The sequence below is a fragment of the Engraulis encrasicolus genome, unplaced genomic scaffold (genome assembly GCF_034702125.1).
Source record: "Engraulis encrasicolus isolate BLACKSEA-1 unplaced genomic scaffold, IST_EnEncr_1.0 scaffold_177_np1212, whole genome shotgun sequence".
In the NCBI taxonomy this organism is placed as follows: Eukaryota; Metazoa; Chordata; class Actinopteri; order Clupeiformes; family Engraulidae; genus Engraulis; species Engraulis encrasicolus.
This window is the reverse complement of record NW_026945318.1, coordinates 58,069-65,000: the sequence shown is the minus strand read 5'-3', so window position 1 is coordinate 65,000 and position 6,932 is coordinate 58,069. Positions and strand designations below refer to the sequence as shown.

General features: G+C 41.4%; 1 pseudogene; it reads left to right on the top strand.

Moving 5' to 3' along the window:
* Positions 1–3,156, top strand: part of LOC134442569 (janus kinase and microtubule-interacting protein 2-like) — a 29,929-nt pseudogene extending 26,773 nt beyond the window's left edge.
* Positions 3,157–6,932: the final 3,776 nt, after the last annotated feature.

Here is a 6,932-nt window from a genome sequence, read left to right as displayed (position 1 = left end):
TGGGGGTATCTACTGTGGGTTCTGCTAATGTCCCCCTCAGCCTGCATTACGGTTGACACGACTTGGCACGACTTGGCAGATGCCTTATGAAGGGGACGGGAAACTGCAACAAAAAAAAGAAATTCCATATCTACTTTATCTACTCACATTTTACCCAGCACAGATAAAAGACATTAACTGCATATTTGTGTCGTGTTAAGTTTACGTTGGGAAATTGACTTTATAACTCTTGCTTTGCCTTCCGACCAAATCTCCTGCTTATATGAAGATGTGCATAGCAAAGTAATGTACATGGACGTCCTTGTGCACAACCCTTCAGTTGTCCAGGTGCAGGTGTAAGGCAGGAAAACACTGCACACTGGTTTCTGTTCTTTCTTCTCTTTATTTTTTTGGAGCGAACAACACATTTCGCACAGTGTGTCTTCAGGTTTTTGCTCGCTCCAAAAAATGAAGAGGAAAAAAAAATGTCCTGGGTGTTTCTGGGTCATTTAGTCAACTCATCCCATCAATTACTTATTTTGCTTATAAACAAAGTGCTACAAAATCAGGAGATGTTGGTGCATCAGCCGCGTAGCCACTGGTACTAACTCTTCAGAGTAGCTTGTAGTTTCTCTTAGCAACCACAGAGGGGCAGCATTGGTATGCAAGATAATATAACACCCGTACCCAGCGCTCATTCCATTTTACTGAATGAAACACAGTCACACTTAGATTAGGTTGTGATTCATTCATAGTTTAGCCATCTGTAGTTTAGTTTCACTATATTATTTAAGTGTAGTTTAGTTTAAACTACATCTTTTTTTTGTTTCTCGTAATTCAGTTTAGTTTAGTCTAATTTATATTTCCCATGTGTTGTCTTCTGATAGGTGTTTTCTTTTCGCTGTACTACAGGCAATCAGGGGATCATCCTTGGATACCTTCAGACGCAGCAGCAGCAGCAGCAGCAGCAGCAGCAGCTCCTTGCCGTGTGACAACACAGGCCTTACGTCTTGGCTCTTTATATTGCGTGTGCGTGGAGGTGGAGCATGTGGGACTCTGTCTAGATATTCGGAGATGTCTTATTTTTTATTTTTCTATTTATTTGTGTGGGACCCCTCCTTCCTTGATACTCCACCGTGTGACTGTGTTGCTGGACTTCCTGTTTTCTCCCTCTGCCTGCTGTGGAACTTCCTGGAGCTGCCCACCTACTATACCTGGTTGTCATGGGAACACACCTTCAGCCCTGAAAGACGTCCCCTTTATCGTTCCTCTCTGTCTCTTCCCCTCTCTTCCTCTCTCTCTCTCTTCCTCCCTCTCCTTCTTTCTTAATCTTATCTTTTACATGCACACACACACACACACACACACACACACACACACACACACACACACACACACACACACACACACACACACACAGACACACACACACACAGACACACACACACACACACACACACACACACACACACACACACACACACACACACACACACACACACACACACACACACACACACACACACACACACACACGATACAACACTATAACAGTCTACGCCCACTTTTTCTTGACGCCCATGTAACTATGTTACTACATGCAGCCACTAATGCAGACTCAAAAGCCAAAGTCTCTGCCATGCAGAGGAAAATCATTGCCACCTACCCAGTGGAGGATTTAGCAGACAGTGGAGGATACATAATGCCACACACTTTCTCTCCCTTTCACCCTGCATCTCCTCTCTTTCTTTCCTTCACTCTTTCTTTCTTTCTTTCTTTCTTTCTTTCTTTCTTTCTTTCTTTCTTTCTTTCTTTCTTTCTTTCTTTCTTTCTTTCTTTCTTTCTTTCTTTCTTTCTTTCTTTCTTTCTTATCTTTCCAATGCACTGTCAGTCCTTACAAAGAGAGGAGATAGCACCTACATCAAACCACCCTAATGAATTAGTGTCAAGGGGATCTCAGACTCAGGCCATGTGACTTAACCAAGCCCCACCCCACACACAAGGCTGACCAATCAAAGGGCCTCTTTCTCATCCCCCCTGGAAGCATGTTCAATAGGGGTCCACATGAGGGCGTAGTAGAGGGCTGGCTCTGACAAAGACGGTAGATAGATACGCAGTGATCGATGTCGTACTACTGTGTGTCGTGATGTGGGTTCCTGTCTGTCTATGGAAGCAAAGTTGGGATCAGTTCCGGACTGCTCGCAGGCGTGTGTGTCGCTGACACGTGACGGACATTTCTATGCCTCGAGGCCTTGCCCTCACATGACAGTGTTACTGATCCCGCTTTATGCAGACTGATCGTGGTGTTCAGGAATCGGACCATTGTAATGAAGTCTTGGAATATCTGCCATCTTTGGTTTTGACAAAGGACTCCCAATCAACCAGAGCACCTCCTCAAGTCCAATACAAGCCTACAGCAGGGGATGCCTCAGTGAACTACCCCTTGACTTTTTATTTTTAAAAGAAATCTAATAGACCGGATAGATGTTTCTCTTTCTTTCTTTTTTTTAAGACAACCCCAGGAAATCTCTCTGTACAAATATTTCCACACTTGAGACTTGTACCCTCTCAGTTTAGGTTGTAATTTATATATAAGTATACATATATAAATTACATGTAATTATGTTTGTTGATATGTACATGTTGTCTTTAAATCTCCCTCTATCTGGCTTTTATTTCTGTGAATACTAATATCTTGTCTGCAGCTTGAACAATAGAGGTTGTAAAGCAGTTTATGTCTGTGTGGTATAAATTGCCTTGTTTCATTGTGGTGACGGCTGCTACGCACCTAACATCCCTCAACTCCTTCTGCACTGCAAAACTAAAGAATAAATCCAGCTTTTACTTACTTAAACTCCTTAGCTTGCTATTTTGTAGAATTCTTGCTCACCTCCTTTGGCCAGGTGTGTAGGAATGGAACCACTGGGTCACCAACTGTAGAGACTAGAAAGCACCCTGCACACTGTTCATATTTGCAGAGTTTTACTGGCAACGTTTCAGAGACTGAAACATCACAAGTAAAATGCTGCAAATGTGAACGGTGTACGGGAGCTTTCTTGTCTAACTCCTTGGTTACGTTTTTTAAAAGGTGAAAGTAGGACTGGCGTCTACGCCTCTGTATCTCTTTGGGAGTTCAGCTCAGTGCGATATTCCAAAAGAGTGATTCAGGAAGGATAAGAAGGGAGTCGTACACAGGAGCTGGATGCAATTCACAGAAAGGGTATTAGAAAGACAAAAATAAAGAGCAAAGGCAAAGACAAAGTGGGTAACAAACGTTTCAGGAGTCTAGCCCAGTGTTCAGTATTCTCAATTCGACGGCTTAATACAGTTTCTCTGAATTGCATCCAGCTCCAACTTCTTTCTTGTCCTTGAACGTATTAAAATACATGTAATTATTCTATTCCAACTTCTATTTCAATTGAAGTTATACAATACCTGAAGTACTTGTTAAAATCATGTCAAGCAACACATTTTTGCCATTTCTTTTTTCTAAAAAGAAAGCTGGACTTAATCTTTTTTGTTTTGCAGTGTGGATCTCAGGTCTCCTCTCCTGCAGGGTACTCTGCCTTTAATCCTACCCCTGTTCCATCCTTTCAACCCTGGTTCTGTTGGAGACATACTCTGTTACCTAGCATTACAGCTTCCCCCTCTCTGGTTTGTACAGAAAGGCTCCCTTTAACGCTCTAGCCCATTTGTTTTGTAAATACAACGGTATGTATGGGCTGAGCTCTTCCTAAAATTGGTGGAAAATATGGTGGCATTTTATAATAACTACTAACTAATAAGGATCTGGTTAAGATTTGTTTCATCTTAACACTTTGTTTATCGGTTGGTAACCATTGCATTTGCTATTTCTCGTTAGTGGATCATTGATCATTGATCATACTCTTTCAGGATGTGAGATGTCCGTCTGTCTTTACATCTGACTGTTTCTGCTATTCTCTCTCTCTCTCTCTCTCTCTCTCTCTCTCTCTCTCTCTCTCTCTCTCTCTCTCTCTCCCTTTTGTATGTCATTCACTTTCTCTCTGTGTGTATCATCATTTATAGATATATTTATTGATGAGAAACAGAGCAAAAGCAGTGGTTACCCAAACATGAAGAGGGCGTTAAGTAACAAATATAAAATTTGTTAGGAAGTAATTGCCATAGGGTTAAACCTATATGTAGTCACACCTGCAGACATGATTAGAACTACATTTTAAAAGTTTTGCTTCCAAAAAACTACTGAAAACAAATATCACAGGGCCACTCTATTACCAATGATTCAAAGGACAGACTTTTGTCTCTACCTAGCAATATTACGAGCTTGTTTAGCATAACGCAATGATCTGTGCTTATCTAAATATAGTTTAACTAACATCTAATTTCTAACAAATGCAATTTCATCAAAGCAAATGTTCCCATCAAAAATGACGATGAAGTATCAAGGTATCATACAGGTGTCTTGACTTAATTGCACTGGTTCATTTACACAAGTCCTGACATCATTGAGGTGAAACTGATTATAAATTCCTGTTTAATACCCAGTGTTTGAACTGACAAATGAATATACCCAGGTTTCACCTACCCACAAATCAATTTTGATAACAGATACATTTTAAGAGGTTTAAGTAAAATTGTTAGTAGAAAATCCCACACAATTTACATGATTCCCATTATTTGATTATGAGTATTGGCAGCCAAATTGTAGATAGGTTACACCCTTAATATCTGTGCCCCTGAAGCTATGATGTGAAACCTTGATGTTGAACACGCCTGAGGAGTGAATGTCTGAATGGCTCCTTATTGTTTTGCTCACAGCCAGAAGTGTGCACGAACTAACTACTGTGTCAGCCTAACCAAGCAACACAACCGCCAAGAGAAGGATGCAGATGGAAGGGGGATTGGTCTGGGATTTTGGGGTCCGATCACCTTGAGGGGAAAGACACACACAGGGATGCATAATGACTACATGACTAACACATTTTAAACCCCCCTGCCATATGAATTCACTAACACACACAGGTCAAGTGAATCTCAGTCACACCCACACAAACACACACACAGAGTGGATGCATAAATAAAATTCATTGTAAAGTATTTATTCTGGTCATGTTTTACACTGATGACTCTATGCCACTTGCACACCACAAGATGTGCAGCCTCTTTGTCCAGAGATCACTCTTTGCTGAAAAGACTCAACTAGTTCCATTGATTGTAGAATACTAATATACAATAGATGACTACATCATAATCTCTATGACACTACCGAAAGCTAAACAAACATATTAAGACTTGATAATTACAATTTTGGTGACAATGAGGTTATAATACATGCGCAAAGGGGTGAATAACTTACTGTGTCGTATTGACCATTGACAGCATATTCATGTGACCTGAGAAGGGTGAACAAATATTTGATGTGAGGGGATGCCGACTTCAGCCGGTCATGTTTACATGTGTACAGTATGTATATCTCTAAAGATAGTTGGTTTATAAATTGGGACGACATTTGGCACTGTTGAATATCATTGGTTGGTGTTCATACTGATTGACTTACTATATAAATTCATTAGCCTCTTTCTCTGCTGCATTCAGGACATAATGCATTGGTATGAAGAAAGGAAAATGTGCCAAAAAAGCACAAATCTTTTTGCACCATCTTGCAGTCTTTCCAAAATGTCCATGTCAAATGTATCTTTTCTATAACTTCACTTTACCACAGCTGCTATGTACATAAACTACTCTATAACCCACAGTCAATTCCACACTAGTATGTAACACTATGTTTCATTACATTACACTTAGCTGACACTTTTTTAATCCAACGTGACTAACAGATATTACAGGCTATTGGTTACAGTCCCTGGAGCAGTGTGGGGTTAGCTGTCTTGCTTAAGGGCACTTCAGTCATCATGGATGGAGGAGTAGTAGGTCCTCATGGAGAGGTCAGTGTGGGATTCGAACCTGCAACCCTGTGATCTTCAGTCCAGCTCCCTAACCATTACACCACAGCTGCCCACACTATACATGGGTTCTCAGTGTTTATCAACACGATGTTATGAGGAGGGGCAAGACACTGGCAGCCAACCACGTGAGCTAATTTTTTGACCGACAGCGGTTTCCAACAATCAGAGGTTGAGTTGTGCGCCGCAGGCAGCTAGGTTCGCGTAGTCAGGTTATAAACAAAATGTATAACCCATGTATAACCTACAGTATGTGGCACTATAACCTACCGTATGTGGTTGCCTTGTACTGTATGCGTGCCAGTTTTGTAGATCAGCTCTTACATGGCCAGCATAGTTCCAACTTGACCCCAAATTACCACAAGCAGCCTTCTTGGCTACGAGTGGCCTATAAAGCAGCTAAAGTGGGTTTTAAGGGAGGAAATAAGGCCTTTCTACAGCAGCGGAACCAGCAGAATTTGCACTGGTTAATTGTTTCCTGGCCAATCCAGCATATCGGGGTGGCTTTTTTCAGTATTTCATATACACAAGTCGATTCTCTGGACACAACAGTGTCCGCAAGCTTTGATCATTTCAGCCATATATTATGATAACAATTGAAACCATAGGTCTGAAACTGTCCTAAAACATTGCTAAGAAAGTAAACAACAGCATGTCTGACTGAGAATCTTGATTGAGGAGAAGAAGAGGAGCACCTACTCCTTCCATAGTCTACAACTTCCTCCTCGCACCTCTATACACTTTAACCGCGATGTTCAATGCCCTCCTGAAATTCTCATTGTTGGTGATTCGATTGTCAGAGATCTGATTATTCCTAGTGCTATCACGTACTGTATCCCGGGAGGAAGGGTTGTTGACATCTCTCATCTCATTCCGTCCCTATTGAACAGACATTCTTCCGTAAACACTGTCATTGCTCACGTGGGGACAAATGACGTCATGGCCCGGAACTCTGTGAAGCTACAGAATGAGCTGGAGACGTTATGTCTCACTGTTGAAAGCCTCGGG